This window comes from Bos indicus x Bos taurus, chromosome 17 (genome assembly GCF_003369695.1).
Source record: "Bos indicus x Bos taurus breed Angus x Brahman F1 hybrid chromosome 17, Bos_hybrid_MaternalHap_v2.0, whole genome shotgun sequence".
Taxonomy (NCBI): Eukaryota; Metazoa; Chordata; class Mammalia; order Artiodactyla; family Bovidae; genus Bos; species Bos indicus x Bos taurus.
Window position 1 is genome coordinate 66037999 of NC_040092.1, and position 14051 is coordinate 66052049.

General features: G+C 40.1%; 1 protein-coding gene across 7 annotated transcripts in view; it reads right to left on the reverse strand.

Annotated features, from left to right (window-relative positions):
• SH3D19 (SH3 domain containing 19) overlaps positions 1-14051 on the reverse strand; it is a 209126-nt gene that overhangs the window by 103078 nt on the left and 91997 nt on the right. For 3 of the 7 annotated variants that reach the window (XM_027513434.1, XM_027513431.1, XM_027513432.1), the window contains exons 1-2: positions 4265-4534; positions 4143-4182 (exon numbers count right to left, since the gene is read on the reverse strand). The gene's annotated coding sequence lies outside the window, so the exon portion shown is untranslated. Of the gene's footprint in view, positions 1-4142; positions 4183-4264; positions 4535-5940; positions 6083-14051 lie in introns of those variants that run through there. The other 4 variants (XM_027513430.1, XM_027513429.1, XM_027513433.1 and 1 more) reach the window with 3 other exon arrangements.

Below are 14051 nucleotides of genomic sequence, written 5' to 3' on the forward strand. Positions count from 1 at the left end.
CAACAGCAGTCCTGGGCAAGCTTTTGAGAGTCAGGTTCTTTCCAGTCAGCAAGGAAAAAATATTGGCATTCCCTGTCTCTCTTCAAACTACATCTGACATTTATTCAAAATTTTGTTTATTAAGTGCTTACTGTGAACCAGGCATGTTACCAAGACCAGTATCACAGTCCTGGAGGGCCTGAAAGTATAAATTAGAGGTTGAAGGCTGAGTACCATGAGCACCGCCTGAAGCAGAAGTACAAAGACTTGGATCCTGACGTGAGCGATCGGGAATGTAAATCCCAAACAATGAGCACTCTGTGCTCCACAACGCTGGAGACCTTTCCTTGTTCTCTGCTGTATCCTGAGCCTGGATTAGGGTCTCTCAACAAATATTATCGGCTATTGAATGAGCAAGGGCTGGAGCCGTCTAGAATCATGATTTAGCTATGCGTGAAACTTCTCCATTTTATCCCCTCCATTAGCTTGTCCAGCTTTTCCTTGACAGTGTCCCTCACAGATTCCATTCCATCCTTGACCTGCTACGTCTGGAAATCCTTCCTCACATTGTGCAGAAATCCGCTCTCTCAACTTTGCGCCCACAGATGTATATTTTACCCCCAGGACAACACGGAACATACAGACCCATTCCCTCACTGTGTGTGTGCTTAGTCGCTCAGTCAGGTCCGACTCTCTGTGACCCCGTGGACTGCGGCCTGCCAGGCTCCTCTGGCCGTGGGGATTCTCCAGGCAAGAATCCTGGAGTGGGCTGCCATCCCCTTCTCCAGATTCCCTCCTCTACCACTTCTTGTGAAAATTTCAAGTCTACAGAAAAGCTAAAGGAATAGTACAGTGAACACCCATATATATGTTTCATCCATTCACCAATTATTAATGTTTTCCTGTATTTACTGTTATACCTTGCTGTTTTTTAATGTTCATGAATTATTTGAGAGTATGCTGCAAACATAAGCCTGTGTCACCCCTAATACATCTGCTTACATCTCCTAAGAATAAGGATATTCTCCCACATAACAGCTTTCCTATATACACCTAATCAAAATATTAACCAAAAAATCTAAAATAAAGTTCATACTTAAATTTTCTTAATTATCCCCAAAGCATTTTTTTTAAATCTGGATTTTTAAATTCCAGATTAAAAAAAAAAACAAACCATAGTCTTTTAAAATCTGAAATATCTTTCTAGCCTTTTTGTATTTTTCATATTACCTTTTTTTGGCCAGGGTTCCTATTCCATAAATGGTATCTATGTGCACTGCTAAAGCATCAGCTGGAGTCACAGAATGTCAGGCTGTCTCACCTGAGAGTGAGACAGATGGTGATAGGCATACAAGTTGACCACTTGATTAAGAATGTGATCACCAGATCTCTTCACTGACAAAGGTACATTTTCCCCTTTATAATTAAAAACTTAAGTATTTCTTCTTCTATTTGGATTTTTAAAAATCCAATGTGTTAGAATCTATTGTCATTTAAAATTTTTGCTACTCAAATTGTCCCAGATTTGGTTAATTGGAGCCTCTTGAAGCTGCCCCCTAGGCCTTTTTGACATGACCCCACTGGTTGAGCACTTCCTACCTTCTTATCAGTAGGGTCCAGGCTTACCCGGACTTTCCCTTTCCCAGGATCTGGGATTAGCTATTCCTCCGAGGATCCCTGGTTCTTCCTAGCAACTGGGAGCTAATGCTGGGAAGAGCAATTATGAGAACAATTTTGCTAGTCTCTTCTACAGCCCTTCAGGTGTTTGAATCCAGTTATTTCTGTCTTATACCCCTTCCCAAACTTCCAAACCATGGCTAACTTCTCCCAATTCCTTAAACAAGTCTTCCTGTGACTTAGCTTTGACTTCTACCCAGCTCTTCTCTGTCACTTTCCCTCTCCCAACTCAGCTGTGGTCCTCTATCCCAGTGCTTCCCAACCTGGCTCTCCATCAGAATCACCCGCTACTTCTTTAATATACAGATTCCCATGATCTACTCACTCCACACCTACTGAATGAGAATCTCTGGAGTAGATAATAGGATTCTGCTTTTAAGTACCTCAAGTAATATCGACAGAGCCAGTGCAACGCACACTTCGATTTCTCAGAGCCTAGTGGGCCCAGAATTGAATAGCGTATCAAAAGCATGGTCTAGAGCTATCACTTTCTTATACTGGACATTACAGGTCTTTCAGCATAATTAAATCAATGCTGACATTTTTGGGGGTGGTGGAGGCAACAACACGAAATTTTTGACTCTTAATGAACGGATTGATTTATTTTGTTCTTGTTGGCTGTGCTGTGGAGCATGAGGGATTTCAGTTCACTGACCAGAGACTGAACCTGGGCCATGGCAGTGAGAGCCCAGAATCCTAACCCCTCGGCCACCAGGGAACTCCCCTCATGATGAATTTATGAAGAATTAAACTCTCAAGGTTTTTTCAAAAATATTGTTAAGTCACCTCTCCCCTACTGCTTCATGCTCCATTGATTTTTCAGCCGTAGGGATAAGGATTTACATTTGTTCCAATTAAAACTCTTATTCTTAATTCAGTCAAATCTTCAGTATGTCAGGGGTCTTATGGATCCTGGTCTTATCATCCTAAGTATTTTTTACCCTTTCAACTTTATGTCACTCACAGTCAGGCATGCTGACAAAGTCCTCTTACATTCTTTTTTCTATTACTTTTTAAGTATTAAAAATATCAATCTTACACACTTTTCTATGATTATGGCTATCTAACTGTATGTGTTTGTCAAAACTCATAGAATCATACACCGAAAAGAGTGAATTTTAATGTATGTGAATTATACTCCTCCCTCAAAAAACTACCTTACATCCCAAATACTTAGCTGTATTTTCCTCACAGATTAGATCTCAGTAACTTACTCTGACTGACAATCTCTGCAAAATGTACTGGACGTTCCCTGGTGCCTCAGATGGTAAAGACTCTGCCTGCATTGCAGGAGATCTGGGTTCGACCCCTGGGTTGGGAAGATCCCCTGGAGAAGGAAATGGCAACCCACTCCAGTATTCTTGCCTGGAGAATTCCATGGACAGAGGAGCCTGGTGGGCTATAATACAAGGGGTCGAAGAGAGTCAGACACGACTGAGCAACTAATAACACTATCACACTATCACAATATAAAATACAAAGGAAAACTGAGGAAATGTGGAATAAGGTGAAAATGATATTAAAAAGTTACAATCCTTCACAGAACTAGGTTAAAAAATAAAAAAAAGATCTGTCATTCTTGCCTAGAGAGTGGAAGTTAGACAATTTCCACATATAAGTCTGACAAGTGTTAGTTGCTCAGTTATGTCCAATTCCTTGTGATCCCCAGGACTGTAGCCCCCCAGGCTTCTCTGTCCATGGGATTCTCCAGGAAAGACTACTGGAGTGGGTTGCCATTCCCTTCTCCAGGGGATCTTCCCGACCCAGTGGTTGAACCTGGGTGTCCCACACTGCAGGCAGACTTTTTACCATCTGAGCCCCCTCCATCCCTTAAGTTTGACAAGGGTTTCAAACACACTCTTCAGTGTTGGTGAAGCTCTCACAGGACACACTTCTCAGCGTGAATAAGGGGCTGAAGGGGCAGAACCTTCCTGGCCATTCAAAACTGTCTAGTCAGAACTTAAAGAATTCAACTGCAATATATATATATATATATTTATACCAATAAGCTCTAGAAAGAATTAATTACATCAAATTTTTAGCAGTAGCCATCCATTTCCAGTTGATGAAAGACATTGGTTTTTTTTTTTAATGATTTCTACTTTAAAAAATAATTTTTAAATTTCTATAAGCCCATGGTAGCTTTATACATAATTAGAAAAAAGCAGTACACATTTATAAAAATACCAATTAAAGAAAGTGGAGGGAAATAAACCACAGAAGAAAAGAAACAGGGATAAAATAATTTTCTGTAAAAATATACCTGTCACTGATACAAATTCTCAAAATAAAACATGTCTTCCAGGTAGTCAATAATTTTATAAAGAATGTTCTGAGAATGAACAGTATTTCCCTTGTGAAGCCTGAGGGCCACGGAAGATTCCAAGTATACAGTGTTTCAAAAAGGGACACTTGCACTTCTTCCAAATAATATTTCCTAAAAGAGAAGCTTTATACAGAGTTATTAAATAACTATAAATTCATACCTTGAAGAACGATGCTCTGGTTTATTTCGTTCGTTTCGATCTGTAAAGAAAGAAGAAAGTCACATTTTAAAATGCTCTTTAGGAGTCTTAGAAAAGAAGTTCTTAAATACCAGCTGCCATACCATCAGATTTCACAAAGGGCTGTTCAAAGGTTGCTGTGTCTTCCCCTACATAAGGCTCTCCTTCAGAGTTGAGAGGATTTGTCTGACAGAGGAGTTATGAAAGATACAAAGAAGGACAGGCATATAAAGTTTTTACAGTTTGTTAAAAATCATCTACTTAGAAAATATATCATTACACGTATTATTTCATTTTCAAAGATCTTTGCTGTTTTAAACACTTTGCTAAAACCAAAACAAGTTTAGCTAAGGAAAGAAAGTAAGGAAACTGAAAAGCCACAAATTACTCAGCTCAAAAAAATCATTCCATGAATCATGGTTGGCAAAAGCATCTAACAGGATGGGGAGGGGAAAGAAATGAGCAGTCAGCTACATCTGCAAATACACTGAGACCAGCACAGCCTCCTCCTTAACTCTCTATCACCCAGAACTCTTCAGAAGTTGGGTTTCCATGTTTCACAGGAAATTAGGTCTCACGGGCTACAGGGCAGTGGTTCTCAACCAGGAGCGATTTTGCTCCTCCTCCCCAGGGGGACACCTGGCAATGCCAGGAAACGGTCTGTGGTTGTCACAGCTCAGGAGGAGGGAGCTACTGGCATCTGGCGGGTAGAGACCAGGGACGCTACTAACCACTACAACAAAGAATAATCTCACCGAAAACGTCAACAGCGTTAAAATGGAGAAATCCTGCTACAGAATAAGAGGCCAGAGCCTAGCTGCTAGTCATTTTTAGAAGTGCCTCTACGTACTACTCTAAAATGTTCTTCATCAACCTGAAAACTATTATATATAAGAGAAAGAACCACAAAACCCACAGGTTGTGCTTTTTTTTTTTGACTAATGATTTTTCCTTCAGTACATGCTTAAAAATAAATAAATGAAGTAGAAAGATAGCAGTGTTATGAAAAAACTAACAACAGAAAGCAGTGGGTAAAAAAAAAAAAAAGCAAGCAAGCAATGGGTAAAACCACAATAAAATCCTATAGAAGGACTTTTAAAAATCCTATGCAAGATTATCAAAAGGTAGTTTTCTAAACTATCTTCTGAATTAACACTAACATGATACAATTTAATGGCTAAACAAAGATTAGACTGGAATCCTTTCTTACCCCCTTAATTTTACTGCTGATGCAGCAGCATAAAGATAACGAAAACATTCTCTAAAAGTTCTGAAGAAATTTTATGAAAAAATTACAAAAGGAAATGAATCAGATTTACATAGTTAAGTATAAATTCTTTCTGAATACTTAATAAAAAAGAAATGTCTTTTTAAACCAAGGAGTTAGCACACAGGAAGATACTGTTCTCTGAAACACTGACAAGGAGAAAGATCCACAATAAAACATATTTGTTTAGCTACAAGGCTCTCCCAGACACATGAGGTTAATATGCTTCTGGTTCCAATTTCTCTACACAGTGACTTAGTGTTACTGCCACTTTTAAAACTTTTAATTTAACTTGGTTTACCCCTCCGCTAAATAAAAATCTAGTTTTTCATTTGTTGAGTACTATAAAATTTAAAGTCAGGAATACAGCGCACATGTTCCGATTTTTTGACTGTTCCTCTTCAGCTTTTAGCCTGTTAGTTTTGCTAACAAAAGTAAAGTATACTGTCTCAAAGTAAAGCCAGAAACTAGATGCACATTCAGCTATCCTCGTAACAAAGTAACAACTCTTACCTGTAACTAAGATGAGCTAAGTCTGCCCGAAATACAGTTTGCTGTGGCTGGTGTCTTAGTTTCATACAGCTTATTTAGGCGCGTAATAGCGAATTCCCCTACAAATCCTCCTAGACATACAACACACAGGAGGAGGGGAGAAACAGAGTCACGATGCAGAAACGATGCATGTAAACAAGACTCAGCCTCCAAGGTTCCCTCCAGGGCCTGTTCTGATTGGCAGATGTGTGTGATCAGTCCGCACAGCTGGAATGCAGCCATTCAGGAAGCAAATGGCTCATAGTTCTCCTTCATTCTTGGTTAAAACAGGAAATTCTACCAACATTCTAATACTTTCTGCTCTAAGAAAATACAAATACCTTCACACTGTACTTCCCTATGGAGAAGTAATTAAAATTGGAGAAAATAACTTGATAATCTGTTGGAGGACATTTTAAACCTTTCCTCCCAAATCCACTCTTAGTGTACATGTGTTACATTTCCACATAAATACGCATACACAGTGCTTATAACATGTTACTCCTAAGACCCATATATTTGATAATTTGAGGGTAACGGTAAATTATCCATTACTTACAGTATTCCCTCATCTGGGCTCTTGGCAATGGAAAACAAATTAAGATTCATGTTCTTGGCTTACTCTTTTTTCTTAAACTACACAAATAACTGGACTTCACATTTTTCCATGAGCCGTCTCTTAGCTTGAAAACATATAAATACGTATGTGTGCATGCTGTGTGTCTGCATTTTAACATACTTATTTTAAGCAAAGTAATTCTCATGACAGCCCAGACTTGTGCAATTGTCAAGAAATACATTAGTGTTAATGCTGAATTTCTGGCAAAATAATAAGTGGTTATTTTGATCCAAAAGCTGAGACTGAACAAAACAAAGCACTGAGGGCAGATTCAGAATCTGGATCTTGCCAACGATAATAAAACATTTGGATTAAAATTCCCTTAGGAAAAATGAGGACAGATCTATAGCAAACACGGACACTCCATCTTGACTATAGACAGTGCTTTAAGCGTATGGTTTCCATTTATTTCAAATCAAGTATTCCTTAGCATTTCCCCCCCAATTTTTCAGAGTTCTAAGTTTTAAATAATTATGAGAGAAAATATTTGCAAATCTTCCCAAATCTTTACATACTTAGATAACTTACTAGCCCAAAGCCTCACCATTTCCACACAGAAAAGTTATTAAAAATAAGAATGGCCTTTTTCAATTATGGTTTTCTCAGGGTATATGCCAAGTAGCGGGATTGCTGGGTCATATGGTAGTTTTATTCCTAATTTTTTAAGGACTCTCCATACTGTTCTCCATAGTGGTTGCATCAATGTACATTTCCAACAACAGTCCAGGAGGGTTCCCTTTTCTCCACACCCTCTCCAGCATTTAATGTTTGTAGATTTTTTTTTTTTTTAAGACAGCCATTCTGACAGGTGTGAGGGGATACCCCATTGTAGTTTCAATTTTCATTGGCAGAAGCCAACACAATATTACAAAGCAACTATCCTCAATTAAAAATAAATTCAAAAACAGAATGGCCTAACTCTAAACTTTAGTTACCCCACGCTGCACACTTCCTGTGGACAATGCAATAGCTCCAGGACCCGAGCAGCCTGGCAGTATACTTTCAAGGTGAAAGTTAGCATGGCTGGACGGCTGTGTGCAAGTGTACAGCTTTGTAGGTTCAAGTCACTCTCTCTGTCTCACACACACGCACATACACGCCATGCAAGAGACAGAGAGAGACCTTAGATTTCCTGCTCCCTCTCATCCAAGTCTCCTGGTTAGTAAAGATAATTGAGGAAATGGAAGAACACCCTGAAAGAACAACAAAGGCAGAACACAGGCAGAACTGGTGCAAAGGGTGTTCAAGACGGTGCATGCGTGGATGGTGTAGGGACAACCGAGGAAACAATGGGCACATCAAGAGGGCCAAGAATCAGGACAGCACTGGGGAGCCTCCACGGGTCTGAGCGCTCCAGGTGACCACATTTTCCTGCCTTGATGACTCCTGGTCCTGAGTAATCTGGACATTCAGGATCCCAGTGTTTATACATTTAGATGTTATACCCCATTGTAGAAATAGGTCCTGATACTGGCAGGGACAGCTTTTTGGAAATGGAGAGACAGATTCTACTGATGCTAATTATTCAGGGTGATTCTGAATCTTATAATATAACACTTTGAAATGAAGATGAAAAAAATGCAGATGTCCTCTTTTGCTTTGATTAAAACAGCCAACTCAGAACTTAGTAGAATCTACTCTAACAAATGTGGGCTTTGAGGATCTGGCTCTAATCAATTAACTGGAGGGAAAAATCAAACCCCATTGGGTCAGGACTTATATTACTAACTCAAGTGGGCAAAAAAAGGTCCTAAGTCATTCTTTGAAATTAGTGGGAAGACTCAGTCCCCAGGAGTGAAAATACATAGACACACTCAAAATCAAGTAGGAATCTCTCTTGTATTTCATGTTGGACTGCCAATATTTCTCTTTAGAATGACTATTATTTGTGAAGGGATTATGCATCAGATTTCCAAGCATTACTTACACATTCCAGCTTGGGATGATACATGAATAGTTTATGTTATTTTAAAGAATGATCAACGCTAGTCAGTATTAACTGAAAGATCTACATGTTCTGAAGAAGAATTCTTTGCACCTTATGGCAAACAGAATAAATAAAACAATGAATTCCTCCATGAGAAGAGAGAAGATACTCAAGGTTCACAAATCTTATTTTAATGACTCTTTAAAAGATGGCAAAAGTGATTCTCCTCAATAGTACATGGATGGAATTTTACATGTCTCAGATGAGAGTTTCAGAGGCTCTCCTAAAATCTTTAAATGTCATTTCCTGAGAAAATGACAATTATGTCTACTTGGAAAGAACCCAGGATTCATTCTACAAATTACTGACGGCAGCTAATACCTAGTCACCTCCTCCTTCTAATTACTATTCCCCATCCTTCTTCAGGTGTATTTCCAAATTGATTTTTAGCCACTTTTGAGTCTTCCACAGTGACTAGTTTCAGTTCAGTTCAGTTCAGTTGCTTAGTAGTGTCTGACTCTTTGCAACCCCATGGACCACAGCACGCCAGGCCTCCCTATACATCACCAACTCCCAGAGTTGACTCAAACTCATGTCCACTGAGTCAGTGATGCCAAACAATAATTTCATCCTCTGTCATCCCCTTCTCATCTCACCTTCAATCATTCCCAGCATGAGGGTCTTTTCAAGTGAGTCAGTTCTTCACATCAGGTGGCCAAAGTACTGGAGTTTCAGCTTTAGCATCAGGCCTTCCAATGAACACCCAGGACTGATCTCCTTTAGGATGGACAGGTTGGATCTCCTTGCAGTCCAAGGGACTCTCAAGAGTCTTCTCCAACAGTTCAAAAGCATCAATTATTCGGCACTCAGCTTTCTTTATAGTTCAAATCTGACATCCATACACAACTACTGGAAAAACCATAGCTTTGATTAGATGGATCTTTGTTGGCAAAGTAAGGCCTCTGCTTTTTAATATGCTGTCTAAGTTGGTCATAACTTTCCTTCCAAGGAGTAAGCGTCTTTTAATTTCATGGCTACAGTCACCATCTGCAGTGATTTTGGAGCCCCAAAAAATAAAGTCTCTCACTGTTTCCATTGTTTTCCCATCTATTTGCCATGAAGTGATGGGACCAGATGCCATGATCTTAGTTTTCTGAATGTTGAGTTTTAAGCCAACTTTTTCACTCTCCACTTTCACTTTCATCAAGAGGCTCTTTAGTTTTTCTTGGTTTTCTGCCATAAGAGTGGTGTCATCTGCATATCTGAGGTTATTGATATTTCTCCCGGCAATCTTGATTCCACTTTGTGCTTCATCCAGCTCAGCGTTTCTCATGATGTACTCTGCATATAAGTTAAATAAGCAGGGAGACAATATACAGCCTTGACGTACTCCTTTTCCTATTTGGAACCAGTCTGTTGTTCCATGTCCAGTTCTAACTGTTGCTTCCTGACTTGCATATGGATTTCTCAAGAGGCAGGTAAGGTGGTCTGGCATTCCCATCTCTTTCAGAATTTTCCACAGTTTTTTGTGATCCACACAGTCAAAGCCTTTGGCATAGTCAATAAAGCAGAAATAGATGTTTTTCTGGAACTCTCTTGCTTTTTTGATAATCCAACGGATGTTGGTAATTTGATTTCTAGTTCCTCTGCCTTTTCTAAATCCAGCTTGAATATCTGGAAGTTCACGGTTCATGTACTGTTGAAGCCTGGCTTGGAGAATTTTGAGCATTACTTGTCTAGCATGTGAGATGAGTGCAATTGTGTGGTAGTTTGACCATTTTTTGGCATTGCCTTTCTTTGGGATTGGAATGAAAACTGACCTTTCGCAGTCCTGTGGCCACTGCGAAGTTTTCGAAATTTGTTGGCATATTGAGTGCAGCACTTTCACAGCATCATCTTTCAGGATTTGAAATAGCTCAACTGGAATTCCATCACCTCCACTAGCTTTGTTCGTAGTGATGCTTCCTAAGGCCCACTTGACTTCACATTCCAGAATGTCTGGCTCTAGGTGAGTGATCATACCGTTGTGATTATCTGGGTCATGAAGATTTTTTTTTTTTTTTTAATTTCTTCCGTGTATTCTTGCCACCTCTTCTTAATATTTTCTCCTTCTGTTAGGTCCATACGATTGTGCCCATCTTTGCATGAAATGTTCCCTTACTCTCTAATTTTCTTGAAGAGATATCTAGTCTTTCCCATTCTATTGTTCTCCTCTATTTCTTTGCATTGATTGTTGACGAAGGCTTTCTTATCTCTCCTTGCTATTCTTTGGAACTCTGCATTCAAATGAGTGTATCTTTCCTTTTCTCCTTTGCCTTTTGTTTCTCTTCTATTCACAGCTATATGTAAGTGACTAGTGTATTGTTCTTTTAAGTGGTAAACTTTCAATACATATACTGGGTTGGCCAAAAAAGTTGGTTTGTATTTTTCTGTAACAGCTTATGAAAAACCTGAATGAGCTTTTTGGCCAACCCAATATATCTGTTGCTATTGAACTTAAGAAAGTTACTACTCTCCTGATCCAAGGAATGAAAGACGTCTGTAAGTGATGTTTACACAGCACTGCCCATGCTTCTCGGAAAAGGCAATGGCACCCTACTCCAGTACTCTTGCCTGGAAAATCCCATGGACAGAGGAGCCTGGTGGGCTGCAGTCCGTGGGGTCGCTGAGTGTCGGACACGACTGAGTGACTTCACTTTCACTTTTCACTTTCATGCATTGGAGAAGGAAATGGCAAACCCACTCCAGTATTCTTGCCTGGAGAATCCCAGGGACAGGGGAGCCTGGTGGGCTGCCATCTATGGGGTCGCACAGAGTCGGACACGACTAAAGCGACTTAGCAGCAGCAGCAGCAGTGACTAGTACTATTAACTAGAAGTAGTGAGTAGTAAGGAGCAGTGGCTGCACTTTGCTGGAGCAGCCATGAAGAGACAGCCCACGTCCAAGTAGGAGAAACCCCAGTAAGATGGTAGGCACTGAGACAGGGCATCAGAGGGCAGACAGACTGAAACCACAATCACAGAAAACCAACCAATCTAATCACATGGACCACAAGCCTGTCTAACTCGGTGAAACCAAGCCATGCTGTGTAGGGTCACCCAAGATGGATAGGTCTTGGTGGAGCGGTCTGACAAAATGTGATCCACTGGAGAAGGGAATGGCAAACCACTTCAGTATTCTTGTGTTGAGAACCCCATGAACAGTAAGAAATGGCAAAAAGATAGGATACTGAAAGAGGAACTCCCCAGGTCGGTAGGTGCCCAATATGCTATTGGATACCAGTGGAGAAATAACTCCAGAAAGGATGCAGAGATGAAGTCAAAGCAAAAACAACACCCAGCTGTGGATGTGACTGGTGATGAAAGCAAGGTCCGATGCTGTAAAGAGCAATATTGCATAGGAACCTGGAATGTCAGGTCCATGAATCAAGGCAAATTGGAAGTAGTCAAACAAAAAATGGCCAGAGTGAACACTGACATTTAAGAAATCAGTGAACTAAAATGGACTGGAATGGGTGAATTTAACTCAGATTATATCTACTACTGTGGGCAAGAATCCCTTAGAAGAAATGGAGTAGCCATCATAGTCAACAAGAGTCTGAAATGCAGTACTTGGATGCAATTTCAAAAACGACAGAATGATCTCCGTTCATTTCCAAGGCAAACCATTCAATATGATGGTAATCCAAGTCTATGCCCCAACCAGTAATGCTGTAGAAGCTGAAGTTGAAGGGTTCAATGAAGACCTAATGAGACCTTCTAGAACTAACACCCAAGAAAGATGTCCTTTTCATTATAGGGGACTGGAATGCAAAAGTAGGAAGTCAAGAAGCACCTGGAGTAACAGGCAAATTTGGCCTTGGAGTACAGAATGAAGCAGGGCAAAGGCTAATAGAGTTTTATCAAGAGAACGCACTGGTCATAGCAAACACTGTCTTCCAACAACACAAGAGAAGACTCTACACATGGACATCACCAGATGGTCAACACCGAAATCAGATTGATTATATTCTTTGCAGCCAAAGATGGAGAAGCTCTATATAGTCAGCAAAAACAAGACCAGGAGCTGGCTGTGGCTCAGATCATGAACTCCTTATTGCCAAATTCAGACTTAAATTGAAGAAAGTAGGGAAAACCACTGGACCATTCAGGTATGACATAAATCCAATACCTTACGATTATACAGTGGAAATGAGAAATAGACTTAAGGGACTAGATCTGATAGACAGAGTGCGTGATGAACTATGGACTGACGTTCGTGACATTGTACAGGAGACAGGGATCAAGACCATCCCCAAGAAAAAGAAATGCAAAAAAGCAAAATGATTGTCTGAGGAGGCCTTACAAATAGCTGTGAAAACAAGAGAAGCCAAAAGCAAATGAGAGAAGGAAAGATATACCCATTTGAATGCAGAGTTCCAAAGAATAGCAAGGAGAGATAAGAAAGCCTTCCTCAGTGATCCATGCAGAGAAATAGAGGAAAACAATAGAATGGGAAAGACTAGAGACCTCTTCAGGAAAATGAGAGATACCAAGGGAACATTTTATGCAAAGATGGGCTCAATAAAGGACAGAAATGGTATAGACCTAACAGAAGCAGAGGATATTAAGAAGAGGTGCCAAGAATACACAGAAGAACTGTACAAAAAAGATCTTCATGACCCAGATAATCACAATGGTGTGACCACTCACCTAGAGCCAGACATTCTGGAATGTGAAGTCAAGTGGGCCTTAGGAAGCATCACCACAAACAAAGCTAGTGGAGGTGATGGAATTCTAGTTAAGCTATTTCAGATCCTAAAAGATGATGCTGTGAAAGTGCTATATTCAATATGCCAGCAAATTTGGAAAACTCAGCAGTGGCCGCAGGACTGGAAAAGGTCAGTTTTCCTTCCAATCTCAAAGAAAGGCAATGCCAAAGAATGCTCAAACTACCACATGATTGCATTCACCTCACACTCTAGCAAAGTAATGTTCAAAATTCTCCAAGCCAGGCTTCAGCAATATGTGATGCGTGAACTTCCAGATGTTCAAGTTGGTTTTAGAAAAGGCCGTGGAACCAGAGATCAAATTGCCAAATCCTCTGGATCATCGAAAAAGCAAGAGAGTTCCAGAAAAACATCTATTTCTGCTTTATTGACTATGCCAAAGCCTTTGACTGTGTGGATCCCAAGAAACCGTGGAAAATTCTGAAAGAGATGGAAATACCACACCACCTGACCTGCCTCTTAAGAAATCTGTATGCAGGTCCGGAAGCAACAGTTAGAACTGGACATGGAACAATAGACTGGTTCCAAATAGGAAAAGGAGTATGTCAAGGCTGTATATTGTCACCCTGCTTATTTAACTTACATGCAGAGTACATCATGAGAAACGCTGGGCTGGAAGAAGCACAAGGTGGAATCAAAATTGCTGGGAGAAATGTCAATAACCTCAGATATGCAGATGACACCACCCTTAGCAAAGAAGAACTAAAGAGCTTCTTGATGAAAGTGCAAGAGGAGAGTGAAAAAGTTGGCTTAAAACTCAACATTCAGAAAACGAAGAT